Below are 15,269 nucleotides of genomic sequence, written 5' to 3'. Positions count from 1 at the left end.
CATCTTTTCTTGTATTCCCATTAACCGTAGAATTTCTTTAAAGCCTCCTATGGTAAGTTTCCGGAAAATGACACCTGACAATATAGTTAGGTTACAAGACGAGTTAAACAGAGTGGACTGGACCGATGTATATGATAATGAGGATCCCACTGTAGCTTATGATTTGTTCATGCAAACGTTAATTTCTGTTTTGGATAAGCATGTTCCCATTATTAGAAAAAAATGTAACAATTACAAAAGATATCCTAGGTTGCCTTGGATATCTAAATCTTTGTTGCGATCGATTAACCGTAAGAATAACTTGTATTATGTTGATAAAATTAAACGCACCCAGCAATCTCATCATAAATATACTTCATATAAGAATGTTCTTACGCAAGTAATACGGTGTGAGAAACGTAAATATTTTATTAATCAGTTATTTTTGTTTAAACATGATATTCAAAATACGTGGAAAACTATTAATACAGCTATTAATAAAAATACGGAGAAACCACGTGTTACCACAATCAAACATAATAATTTGATCATTAATGATGCCACATCCATTTCAAACATTTTTAATCAGTATTTCTCACAAATTGGCAATAATCTTGCTCGCAATATTCCGGATAGTCAAAAGAATTTTTCTGATTTTTTACAAACTCGAAATCCTAACTCATTGTTTTTTGTTCCTTTAGAGAGAAATGAATTGTTAGATATTGCTCAGAATTTGAAAAACAAGAAAAGTGCCGGGCACGACAGTATTGACAATGTTCTTTTGAAAAATATTATCAATTTTATTGTTGATCCATTGGTACACGTTTTTAATTTGTCTTTGTGTAATGGAGTTGTCCCTGAGGATATGAAAATTTCTAAAGTAATTCCCATTTATAAAAATGGGGATAGGGAAGATGTTCGTAACTATCGACCTATATCTTTGTTGACTTCTATATCGAAATTACTTGAAAAAGTTGTTCATTCTAGATTATTAAAGTTTTTGGATATTCATAAAATAATTTCTGATTATCAGTTTGGTTTTCGACAAAACCACAATACATCCCATGCAATACTTACCTTTCTAGATAAAGTTTCAAAAGCTATTGATCAATTTCATCATACAATCGGCGTTTTCCTGGACTACTCCAAGGCCTTTGATACCATTGACCATAATATACTCCTTTATAAGTTATCACATTATGGTATCCGAGGAAAGGCCTTGGAGTGGTTCAGGAGTTACCTTTCTAGCCGAAAGCAATTTGTGTATGTTAACGGACATACATCAGTCATGCAAAATGTCAATTGTGGAGTGCCTCAAGGAAGTTTGCTTGGCCCTCTTTTATTTATCCTTTATATTAACGACATGCCGAATTCATCAAGTATTCTTTCTTTTCTATTATTTGCTGATGATTCTAATGTTTTTTTTATCACATTCTGATCCTAATATGTTAATTGATGTTTTAAATGTTGAATTGGATAAATTACTTCAATGGATAAGAGCAAATAAATTGTCAATAAATATAAAAAAAACTAAATGTATGATTTTTAGTAACTCTTTGGAAAATGTGCCAAGGAATGTTTATCTGAATGACACAGTTATTGAAGAAGTTTTTTCAATCAAATTTTTAGGCTTGACTATTGACCGTAAACTCACTTGGAATTTACATATTGATTCCATAAGCCGTATTATTTCAAGAAATATAGGTGTTATAAATAAAGTTAAATTTTATTTACCCAAAAACGCTCTTTTAATATTATATTCATCTTTGATTTTACCTTATTTGAATTATGGTATACTCGCCTGGGGAAACACACATTCTTCTCATTTGGAAAGACTACTTTTGTTACAGAAGAAAGCTCTTCGTATTATTTGCAATGAATCGTGGAGAAGTCACACTGATGTGTTATTTCAAGAAAACAAAATCTTAAAGGTAAAGGATTTGTATTTTCTACACCTCGGACAATTCATGTACAAATTTATCAATAATTCTCTCCCATTTGTGTTTGAGTCCATGTTCACTAAAAATAGAACTGTTCATCTGTATCCTACCCGGCAATCCAACTCACTTCATTTGCCATTAACTAGAACTATGTTTGCTAAATCTATATTTTCTTTTACTGGCCCCAAATTCTGGAACTCTCTCGATGATAGTATGAAACAAGTTCTAAGTTTAAATACATTTACATTCAAATTGAAGAAGTTGTTCATAAATTCCTATAGTTGAATGAGTTATATCTTAGTTACCCTTAATTTTGAGCTTCCTTTTTTATTCGTTATACTCATTCTTTTCTTTAATCTATTCCTTCCTACATTATGTACATATACCTCGGTGATCCATCGCACCATGTACCTCGCGTGTGCTGGTATAGACCCTTCATCTCTTCTCCTTTCTCGCCTTTTCCTGTCCTCTTGTCTCTTTCTGTTTCTTCCTTCAAAATAATTTCCTCTTCTCCTCCTTTTCCTTCACTGTGTTTTTGTTTTTCTCTCTCTATCTTTCTCTTTACAAGAGAGGTTGCTTGTGTTTGTTTGTCCGTCTGTTTGTTTGTTTGTTTGTTGTTTGTTTATTTGTATAGGACTGTATGTGTTGCGCACCGTTTATGTCCAGCTAATTGCCTTTCGATGTTATTTAGTCTTTTTGTCCACGAGGAGACTGCAAAATACAAGCTTAGCTTTTTAGCATGTCTCCTCCATTTCCTGCAACTTTAGTTTTGATTCAATATTCTCTTGCTTTTTTTCATGCGTATTATTGTTAACTTCATGTATTTTTCTTTGTTACGACATTGTATTGATGTTGTGTTATTTTGTGTATGAAAATGTTGTTGGAAATGAAATAAATGAAATGAAATGAAATGAAGAATGAATGAGCAAATGATCCTTCCGTCAAAGAAAATTTTCCCTTTGCTTCACAGAGATATTTTGTGAGACAGCATAGGTATAGTCAAGGAGAAGAGTACTCACACAACGCTATTAAATCGTCCATTTATAGTATTTTAATGTATCTCCAGAGTATGTTCTAGTATGGACTATTAGATGCATTATGAGACAAGAAATGTACATTGTGCTCGTTACTCTAGGGTTATCAATTACACTGACAATGATAGGGGTTTCAGAATGCACCTGTTCCTGGCACAATATGATCTTTAATAGTACCAGTACCGGTAATATAATTTTTATTACTCTTTTCATATTGCCATATGTTGCCAGGCATTATGCCATATGAGGAGGTAAAACCCCTTGGGTGCACATCCGATATAAATTCCTTCTTTTTTTCTTTTCTTTTTTCAATATCAGGTTGATTTTTTTTCCCTGTTAAATTTGTTTTCTTTTTTTCTTAGTTTGATTTCCAATGCGTGTAGTAATGCAGTCAAAATATCCTGTAATGACGACGTATGCATAGAGGCGCCTTGTTAAAGGACAAGTCCACCTTCATATACATAAGGATTTAGAAAATGCAGCATTTTTATAGTAGAACACATCAGTGAAAGTTTGAGGAAAATTGGACAATCCGTTCAAAAGTTACGAATATTCTAAGTACTGTACAAATGTATCTGCGCAGTCACTGCTGGAAGAGAAGACTACTACAGTGTATGATGTCACATGCGTACAACTATATAAGGAAAATAAAAAGAGAATTTCACAAAACTTTACTTTTTGAATAAAGTGCACATTTCTTCGACTTGCTACTGAGGTATGTTAAGGGTGATGTTATACCCCCTGCCTTCCGAAAGAGAGAAGTCGAGTGTTCTTTTGTTATTCGAGAAAAATAGAAATATGTTGAATTTTCTTTATTCTTTCTTTTATATATCGTTGTACTCATGTGACATCACAAGCTATATTAGTCTTTTCATCCAGCTGTGACTGAGCAGAAACTTCAAAAATTCATAACTTTTTAACGGATTGTCCGATTTTGCTTAAACTCTCACTGATGTGTTCTACTAATATTGCTGCATTCACTCAACCCACATGTCTATGAAGGTGAGCTTGTCCTTTTCTGTGGTGTATTTATACAACATTTCATTGTACATTTTGTGAATCTTAATCAATAATAAAGATCACTTGCCAAAGAAGACTGCTTTGTTTCTCACCCTGGATAAGGTTTTGTACAACAGGTTTCAGTGTTAAGAATTTTTACCTCAAAATGTCCAGACTGAAGATTTTAAGTTTTGCTCATATTATTGTTAAACTTATGCCATTTGCTCTGCATCTAAAAGAAAACAATAAGAAGGAAAAAGATGAAAGAATGAAATCAGATTAAAGGGATAGTAAATATACAGTTGCATACATCATGTTTTAACAATGACCAGAAATTTGAACTGCCGTGCAAGGAAATGAGGTGATCTCATCAGGAATGCAGAATATGCAGATTTTTATTTCACGCACGACCTGAATTTCATCAAGCAGAGTGTACCACTCTGGCCATTGTACATGTGAAACTGCCTACACCTGCCCCAGTGTCAAGTCTTACAATACGTACTGTCTCCGTTTTGAATCCCCATCTAACCTCAGGCAGACTTTGTAATGAAATCGCTTCTCTCTATGTGTGTCTCTCTCTCTCGCTCGACACAAGCCTTGTGAGAGTCTTCCCACAGCAAACTAATTAAGAAACGATTCTCTCCTTTTGTGGCACGTTGCGCAAATATGACAATATTATCAGAGATGACGTCTATTTTCAGCTGCACCTGGACAAATTTTGCACAAGATATGGAGTCATCCTGTAATTTAGTACCGGTAGTCTTTCTTGTTGATACAGTAATATATTTTTATGTCACTGATGGACAAATATATATCATTTGCTGAACAGTTTAAACATGTACTACAGTTGTAGTTTGTCTATCCAATAATGATTTGAGTCAACCGTTGTTGAAGCTCATATTATATCCCCCCAAAAGGATTTTTTTAGACCCTTGTCAGTATTTAGCTTTTCTTCTACACACTGTATCTATAATGCAAGTCAGCTCAGATACATGTAGAAACCATGCGATTTTACAGCATGACTAGATGTTCTTGTCAAGGGGCTAAAGCATATGTGACCCTGCACCACAAAACAAACAAAAAGTTGCATCCCTTGATTTTAAGTGAGGACTCAAAAAAGGTGAAATGGTTCATCCAAGTCAATATTGAGTTTTTCTTATTTTCTGAAAGAGCTATCCTTCTTCTACGTTATTCTTCAGTTTGGTATCATAACATGAATGGGAAAGTGTGTTTTTAGCAGTTTTTCTACAACCCTTTTTTAAGGAAGAGTAGAATGATCAGGCTTGTCTTAAAGGCCGCTTTTCATGTCTTGAAATCCTTTGCTCACTCTTCACTTTCAAGTCTAATAACTTTTGAAAGGATGACGCTACTGCTTTGAAAGTTAGCGTTAATCATGGGCAGAATGTGCTGATAGAACATGCTTAATTTCAGCTTAATCTGATAATTCCTTCATTGATGTTGCCCCAGTGGTTTACACTCTGTGTTTTGTCCCTTTCAAGGCACAGCTAGCACGGCTTGGTAAAGATTAAGCGCATGAATAGACTGTGTACTTCAGCGCCTCTTTTCTCAGTTCACACTTTTCCAGAGCGCTTGCTTTCTTCCTAGTATTTAGGTAGGTTTATAGGGGAGTCCATTTGTATTGAGTTATACATCATTTTAAAGCTCAGAGTCTGCTCTTTCAGAATCTGCCCTTAAAGGACAAGTTCACCTTCATAGACATGTGGGTTGAGTGAATGCAGCAATATTAGTAGAACACATCAGTGAGAGTTTGAGGAAAATCGGACAATCCGTTCAAAAGTTATGAATTTTTGAAGTTTCTGCTCAGTCACGGCTGGATGTAAAGACTAAGTAAGCTTGTGATGTCACATGAGTACAACGATATAAAGAAAGAATAAAGAAAATTCAACATATTTCCATTTTTCTTGCATAACAAAAGAACTCTTGACTTCTCTCTTTCAGAAGGCAGGAGGAATAATATTACCCTTAACATAACGTCAGTAGCAAGTCGAAGAAATGTGCACTTTATTCAAAAAGTAAGGTTTTGTGAAATTCTCTTTTTATTTTCCTTATGTGTTCACTGATGTGTTCTACTAATATTGCTGCATTCTCTCAAACCTAATATATATGAAGGTGGACTTGTCCTTGAACTGAAAATCCATGTCTGGCGACTTTTTGTTGGTTTTGTGGTGCAGGGTCACATATTATACTAATTTTCTACAGATTTACTTGACTTAAACAGTTTAAACTATTTTTTCATCAAATAGGATTTACACATGAAGTTCAGAATTGGCCCTTTTGATGAGGACATGGTGATAATACTTTGTATCTTCAGCAAACTTGCAAACCCGAGAGCTTGATGGGATAGTGTGGATAGTAGGTTCTGTTCCTTGAATCTGTTGACAATTTGCTTGCTTGTGTGAATGAAAACAGATGGGGGAGAAATATGATAGTGATCTATACGTTCAGGTTCCACTACATTTTTTCTGTGCCTTGTATAGACCACTCTATGATATTCCAAAATGATAATAACCATCATAAATTGTGTTCGAATTTACTCAAACCATTGCTAGTATGTTATCTGTGTTTCTTCACCTTTCTTTCAATGGATCTCATTATCCTTATCAAGGTAGTGAACTCTGATGGTGTACTCTCTAAAAAAAATCAAGTGAAAATATTCACTCCTAAAAGAGTGAAAAAAAGAGTGAATTTAGAGTGAAATTGGAGTGAATTTTGAGTGAAAATGTTCACTCTCACTCGTTTTAAAGTGACAACAGGGATCACTCCAAAGTCTTCGAGTGATCCCTGAGGTCACTCCAAAATGAATGAAAATAACATTTTCACTCAAAATTCACTCCAATCTCACTCTAAATTCACTCTTTTTTATATTCACTCTTTTAAGAGTGAATATTTTCACTCGATTCTTTTTAGAGAGTACTCTGATGGTGTGTTGTCCTTTTAATACAGTAGTCACAGCATCACTCTACTGAGAAATAGAAATGACATCTTCCATGAAACATTTCAGGATGTCAGACCACGGAAGACATTTGAATCTCAAAGGCAGCAGGTTATTTTATTGACATGCTTTGCCTTCTCTATGGAATCTAGTATTTGTGTGTGTGTGTGCGTGTGTGCGTGTGTGCGTGTGCGTGTGTGTGTGTGTGTGTGTGTATGTGTGTGTGTGTGTGTGTGTGAGGGGGTGTGTGTGTTTGTGTGACATGACAACAAGCAACCTGTTCGGTCAAGGTAAGTTTGCATATCAGACATAATGTAGTTTCCCCTGCCTCTTCACTCTTTCTCTCTCTTTCCCCGTACATTAATTTATGGGATTCATGAGTTCAACTTTTATTGTGTGCAAAGGTCCTTCAGGGTGATTTCATGTTCCTATGGTAACTAGATGACTCTGGGTCTAGTCATTGAACCCCGCTGTTACATTGGATTTATGTATTTTTTGTTGTTGAGGAGGGAAAAGGATTCAGTCTAGTGGTACAGTACAGGACTGTGTAGCAAGTACCCCGTACAAGACATTGTACTTCTTTTCATAGCACAGACTCTACTCTTTAATAGTGCTTTAATAGTCAAACAACATTGTATTGTCGCTCTTCCTTTACTATGGTTTGATTTATGGGGTTGAAATACATGTGTGTGTGTCTGGCTATTAGCATTCTGCCTGAATTACAGATGATTCTTCCAGTAAAAACATATGCTGTACTTGATAACCTGTTCTAATATGAATCAAGGCATGCAAGGATAGAAATTAAACATGATATAGTCCGACGTGATTCCATTATCGTGTCATTCTAAGAGATAAAACATAGGTTCTTTTCACGTGGGTCGAGAAAAATAAATTGGCAATACTATTACTAAGGAGGTTCTAGAGAATAGAGTCACAACCGTCTTATTTCCTTTGCTAGATGTTCGAAGCCGCCGCTCAAAAATATTTGAAGCATGTGGCAAACCGGATCTGCCGCTCAGATAGGAAGACAATTGACTCGTGTCTCATTGCATAATCATCAGCCACTTTCAAAGGAAGATATGTCTTTGTGATGGTAATTACTTTTCGCTATCCCTTCTTATAAAAGCTAGGTGGTACAGACACAAGGATGCGTGAACAGAAATTGAGGAAAAAATGCTGAAATGAAAATGAAAATTACTCGACTGGGCATACCTGGGCACTAATCTGATAGATCTATCAATAAAGAATTATACTTGAAGATTATTCTATTACACTTGTAGTTTGATTTGTGGAAATTAAGCGGAAAAGTGATAAAAGCAGCTTTCCAGGATGGTACAGTTTTAAACATTTTCACATGATACAGCTCTGATTTACATTTTTGCGCAAATTTCTGGACGGAATTGACTTTTGTTTTACATGCTTTATCATTATGTAAAATTTCACTTCATTTAATAAATAGATAAGCATAATATGGCCAACATTATGATAACGTTCGAAATGAATCTTCAGATTGCACAGCAAGACGGCGGCTTGGAACATCGATCATCAAAGGCACAAGTGCACCTGTGGAATTCTTTTGTACATCAATAGAAATCTGACAACTGTTTAGATAATTGCAGCCAGTTAGAACTCCAATGAATTAAACCTCCTTGGCAATACTGAATTACAAGTACAATATGCATAGAATCATCAGCTGTACAGGACTGAGGAAGGCTTCACTGGATTCTACAATTTTGAATTTCAGAGTGAGGAGAGGAGGTGTGGTTTCTTTCCAAGTTCTAATCAATCACTCTTGAGTGGCAAGAAGCATTTTTTTTTTCTTCAGAAGAAGCTGAAAGGTCGCTGTAACCTTTGCCCCCTAAAAACATGATTTGGAGGTCAATCCAGACACATGACTGATTCATCTGCAATTCTGGAGAAACGTCATCGGAGAACACAGCCGACTGTCATTTGAAGTACAGTTGTATGATTTGAATTACTACTCAAATCACCCTCTGAGATTCAAGATTGAATACACACGGCCAAAATGTATCATTTGAATTATGATCGTGATGAGAATCGTGATTCAAATTACACACTCTCCGTTTGTGTGAAATCAGCCATTGCGAGTTTCTAATAGAGACTTTATGATCTTTCACTTTTATGATATTTGCAAATGAGTCTACTGTAGTCAAACTTTTTATGCCTCCGCCACGAAGTGGTGCCGGAGGCATTATGTTTTCGGGTTGTCCGTCCGTCCGTCCGTCCTTCCGTCCGTCCGTCCGTCCGTCTTTCCGTCCGTCCGTAATGAATTTTGTGGACAAGGTAACTATCAAAACCTGTTGAGGTATCCTAATGAAACTTGGCATGTATGTGTATTAGGGGGTGAAGTTGTGCCTATCAACTTTTGGGTGCACATGCTCAAGGTCAAAGGTCAAAAGGTCAAGGTCAAATACATAAAATTTCACTATTTCTACTATATCTATGCAATGCCAGAAGATATTTTCTTGAAACTTAGTGTATACATGTATTACCCAATTTAGATTCTCTGGTGAAAGTTTGGGTCATGAGGTCAAAGGTCAAAGGTCAAAAGGTCAAGTAAAAGTATTAAAACTTCTTTTTTTTTCTCTGTAAATTGGAAAATTGTTCAAGGTATCTTCATGGAACATAGTATGTACATGTACTGACTGGCAGTGATTATCTAGAGAATGTAGGGTTCATGGGGTCAAAGGTCAGGGGTCAAAGGTCAAGTGCAACACTTCAAAATTTTACTATTTCCCTCATGTTCATGCAATGCCAGCAGGATTATTATTTTTTTTTTACACTTGGTGTATGCATGTGTAACCTAATAGAAATTCTCTGGAGAATTTTTTTTTCTTTTTCTTTTTTTTTTGCCTCAAAGGTCAAAAGGTCAAAGATCAAGTGAAAGTGCTGAACTAACTTTTCCTCCATATCTCAGAAGTGGCTCAATTTATTGTGAAACTTACTGCATATTTATGCATGTTCTGCCTGAAAGTGATTACTAGTATCTTATGAATTTTAGGGTCAAAGGCCAGATGAACATGTAACAATTTACTATTCAGTACAGAAATTGCACTTTTTCTCCATACCGGTACCATGAAAATTACTCAATGCATCGAAATGTATGAATGGGTCAAAGTCAAGTTAAAGTCCTTAAATCCCCAATTACATGCTCTCCTATTCATCCACTTAAACCAAGGTCAAGGAAGGTGAACATTCAACACATTTGTGACAAACTTGTCATTTCAATATTTTGCCAGTTTTGTGAAAATGTAATCACACATTGTCCACATGTACTATCTAGACCTATTAGGAAAATCATGCATTATGGCGGAGGCATACCAGTCGCCATAGCGACATTTCTAGTTTTTTTTTTGCATTCATTTCCTGGTATGTTTGTTTCTTCAATCATTTCCTGTTGTTTTTAGGAGAACAGAAGAGGAATCATGTTGCTTCAACATTAAAAACAGCACTTGGTATTCATTTTCCTGTCAGCTTCTTTCAAGTGTATCTTTCTTGGTTTTGAAGTTCTCACAAATTTCACTTTTGCTTCCAATACATACAATGTGTACAATGTCTGTGCTTACATTGCATTTCATATCAACGAGATGTCTAATGAAAAACATTCTCTTTCCTCGTCAGTCAAGGAAAAGATAATTACTGAACTGTCTGAATGAATTTGTTGATTCATGCAACTCAGTCCAATATATATGCATTTAAGAAAGTCTCGCCCCCCGCAAAAAAAAAAGTCATATTAAAGGGGAAAATCCAGTCCAAATATAGGTTAGTCTGATAAGAAAGAGTAAAATATTACAAGTTCAATGGTATAATTTTGATCAAAATCGGATGAAAAATAAGGAAGTTATGACATTTTGAAGTTAAGATATTTTTTGGGGAAATAGTTCTTGAACAGTCAATATGAATATGCAAATGGCTACTTGAGCATGAGGTACATTGTCCCTTCACAACTTATCATATAGTTTGTACATAAAATGTTGAAATTTCTAGTTTTTCATTCAAACACAATTATGCCAGAGGCTCAAATCCTCGCTATATCTAACTGATCAATATTCTGAAGTTATTCAATCAGGAATAACATATTTCAGACTTCAATGACAGAAACATTGAATTTTCATCATTTTTTTTTTTTGTACACGATCAATGGAAAATTGTGAGGGTATGACACAGTTACAACCGTAGCTCACTCATTTGCATATTCATATCCACTGTACAAGAACTGTTTTGCCCAAATTAGCAAAACTTCAAAAATGTCATAACTTCCTAATTTTTCATCCGATTTCAATCAAATTTTTACCATTTAACTCATAAAATTTTACTCTTTTCTATCAGACTAGTTATATTTGGACTGGATTTCCCCTTTAACCCACTGAGGACGGGCTGATTTTTGCTATTACGCGCATTTCTCGTAGACACCTGCTCGAGTCTACTCAGGACTAGTCTTCAACGGGTTGAATTTGTATGAAATGATAATGAAATTCTAACTTTCTAAAGGATCATGCAAATTTTCTCTCTAGCCACAGGTTGAACATGACATGTATTGTCTTCTACTTTTCATGATGTTTCCTTTTGATGTGCTCATTTTTGTCCGACTTGTCCAATTAATCAGCAAAGATTTGCATTGGGCAAATACCTATTCTGGAAGACATAATGTTTGAGATGGTTGCCATAACAAGCAGCAGCCAGTGTGCAGTGTACTGTGGAGATAGAAACAAGATTAATTGAATGATTGGAGAAAGGGTTGTTGAGGGGAAAGCCTCTGATGCCCATCAACTTGTTTGAGTGGTTACCAGGGTAACCACATGCTTTTTATATGCCTTTGTTGTGTGTGCGCAGTGCCAGCCGAGTAATTTTCACAGTGAATAGGCTTTTGTGATTTCGTGCCGTAGCTGAGGTCAATTTCCACCTGCCGGAGTGCTTGTTTGTACGTGGGAGGTCTCCTTTTTTTATTTTCAATTTTCCTTTGAAATTTCAGAAGTGGATTTCACACTAATGTGAATTTAATGGGAGGCAAATCTCGAGATTTGCATTATGATCTTAATAGTACAATTTTTGCTAACTTGGACCTTCAGAAATCTCACTGAATAGTGCGATCAGCATCGTGATCTTAATCCAAAGAAATCAAATTGTGATTATGTCAGAATTATTCCAGTAATTTGACAAATTATGTAATGATTCTGCATGTGTATGGATGCTGGAGCAAATAATATTGATTTTTTTTTTTAATCCCTTCATTCAAAACACACGTCACAACAGCGTAGAACACAGGGGCAAGGATCACCATTTTGGTAAATTTTGAGCATGCGCAGTTTGAGTGACAAATTATTGCAACTGGTATATGTACAAAATGTTTAGCAGGATACTGTAAAGCAAGATACATGTTATACTTTCACAGCATGAAATTTTCATGTATTGGAGCCGACAGCCTTTTTCGTGGCATAGAAATTTTGCGAATTGCCACTGGCATTCAGTACATAGTGTAGACAAAAACTTTTATGTGCATTTTGATTTTGCAAATCTTGGCTCTCACTAAGTTTGACAAATCAAAATGCTTGCAAACATTTCTGGTTTTACAGCATTTCTGTCCACCTGAGTGGTTAAAAAAAAATCTAGGTATTTGGATAGCAATTGACATCCTGCTTTTTTTTTTGGTATATGTATAACATGAGTATATTAGTAGCTAGCTCATACTGGTTTGGACATTCAAGTAATGCCAAAATGAAATTACACATAATACCCCCCCCCCCCCCTGCATCATTTTAATCCTGGAGGTATTACGATAGATTGAAGACACCTCATCTCGGTGATTTTTCATCACGAGTAGTGCATCGATACAATGCTGTTGTGTTAAAGTACAACTGCTTTTAAACTACCCTCAACGCCCCCATACCGGACATCAAAAATGGCTTTCTGACTCCTGATGTTGTGAATAATGTATTGTTTTTAAAGAAATTGGACCTCCCCAGACTGTATATATAATTCAGGTACATATTGTGGCTATTTGAAAAGAGACACTAAAGTTGATAGGAATTAGGACAAAATGGGAGTACGTACAATGTAGGTTAGATCTGGGTTGTTCAGGGTGGCATGGCACTGAGCACGAGTGACGAGGAATTAGAGCAACAGTTGTCCATAGCAACCAGTGTAGAAGGCTCATATCTATTAAATTGCAATTCCTTACATTATTCAAGTTGGTTTTAAGGAAAATTATAAAAATCAGATGATCAGAAGGGTAGAAACACAAACAAAACAACCAGAATACTACACTGTAGAAGAACAAACTGCCAAATACCCAACAAGGGAACATTTTGAAGATAATCAAACCAGCTGTTGTGACCAACTGCCACTGATAAAACTGCACAACTTTCACACTTTTGCTCTCAATCAAATTTGTGGTTTTAAATGTCAGAAATTCATATAAAGCTCACCCCCTGTATGAACAGGTTATATAAGTAGAGGGAGCATGAGGGAGTTTTCATCCGTCATATCTTACTTTTAGAAGAAGTAGTAACCTTAAAGAAAAAAGAATTCTTATGAATGAATGCAATAACCCAAAATATGTGTTTATGAATGTGTGACAAAACCAATTTTCCATGCCACGTTTTTATGCCTCCGCCACAAAGTGGTGTTTTCGGGTTGTCCGTCCGTCCGTCCATCCGTCCGTACGTACGTCTGTCTGCTTACGTTTACGCGATAACTTGAGTAATATTTACTGGAATTTTACAAAACTTGGTCCAAGTATGAAGTATGATAGGGCAATGATTTGATTAGATTTTGGGTGAAATCGGCTAAAGGTCAAAGGTCAAGGTCAAGGTCAAATCATGAAATTGCATCCGTTTACGCGATAACTCAAGACTGGATGGAGCAAATTTCACCAAACTTTGTTGGAGGATCATGTATGATGGGACAATTACTTGATTAGTTATTTAGTGAAATCGGACAGAGGTCAAAGGTCAAAGATCAAGGTCAAATCCTAAAATTTATCTGTTTACATGATAACTCAAAACTGGATGAAGCAGCTTTCACCAAACTTGGTCCAAGGATGATGTATGATGGGACAATTAGTTGAGTAGATTTTAGTGACACTGGCAAGAGGTCAAAAGTCAAAAGGTCAAGGTCAAATGCTAAAAATGTTGCTATTTCCCCCATGTCTATGCAATGCCCGCAGTTATTTTCTTGAAACTTAGTGTAGACATGTACTACTGCATAAAGATTCTCCAAAAAGAGTTTCATGTCATAAGGTCAAAGGTTAGGTGAAAATGTTGCAATATCACTTTTCTCGCAAATGGTTCGATGTATCTTAATGGAACTTGGTACATATGCATGTACTGACTGGCAGGGATTATCTAGGGAATTTAGGGGTCATGGGTCAATAGTCAGGGGTCAAAGGTCAAGGTCAATTCCTCAAAATGTTACTATTTCCCTCATATACTAGTTTATGCAATGATTGCATTATTAGTTTTAAAATTCAATATATGTATATGTATTAATTAATGGAGATTCTCTTGGAAATTTCCAGCCAGAAGGTGAAAGGTCAAAGGTTATGGGTCAAAGGTCAGGTTTAAATGAAAAAAAAGATATATTTTGTACTGTAATTACACTCTTTCTTCATACCTTGAAAATTATACTCAATGCATAAACTTATAATAAGGTCGGTCAGAAGTCAAGTAAAAACTTTCAATTCCCCAAAAATGTGTACCTGCACTCTTAATAGACAATTATAGCAAACCCAGATCATGGAAAGTGAACATTCAAGATATTTCTGACAAACCTGTCATTTCGATATTTTGCCAGTTATGTGAAACTGTCATCACACATTGTGAAGACATTGTACTATACACCTATTGGGAGAATCATGCATTATGGCGGAGGCATCAGTCGCCATAGCGACATTTCTAGTTTTTTTTTTATACATAATTTGGACAAATAAAGAAATGAAATGAAATGAAAATGAATAGCATCATGTTATTAAAATTTGATTACATTGTGCTAATATAAAGAATGTTGTCACCGTTTGAACATGAACAAATCAGCCAGGGTCTTCACATTGACTAGTTTTGTCCTGTGTGATATGTAATTCACAATGAAAACATCATGATATAAAGTTGAAGGCGTATGCACTCTCACTTAGCTCAAATGTAATCTTATGATATAGTTTCCTTTTCAGTCTCGCTATCATCATTTTTCCATTGTAAAAAAGATGGAAAAGGATTTTGTGTGCAGATGTTTGAAATATCACTTTTTTCACCAACCTTATATCTTGCTGTGTTTACAGATATCATTAATGGACTGCTTGGAAACACCTTGGCAATTGGTGTGGGCTTGATCACCAACAATGTCTTGCAA

General features: G+C 35.5%; 1 long non-coding RNA gene across 1 annotated transcript in view; it reads left to right on the top strand.

Moving 5' to 3' along the window:
* The window catches only part of LOC139717845 (uncharacterized), a 37,745-nt gene extending 22,476 nt beyond the window's left edge, over positions 1–15,269 (top strand). The window contains exon 3 of the long non-coding RNA XR_011710006.1: positions 15,199–15,269. This is a non-coding gene — a long non-coding RNA (uncharacterized lncRNA). The remainder of the gene's footprint in view (positions 1–15,198) is intronic.

Source organism: Diadema antillarum, unplaced genomic scaffold (genome assembly GCF_040938485.1).
Source record: "Diadema antillarum isolate AM-2024a unplaced genomic scaffold, OU_Dant_1.0 scf00000083, whole genome shotgun sequence".
NCBI classification, from domain to species: Eukaryota; Metazoa; Echinodermata; class Echinoidea; order Diadematoida; family Diadematidae; genus Diadema; species Diadema antillarum.
This window is presented reverse-complemented; position numbering and strand designations above follow the sequence as displayed.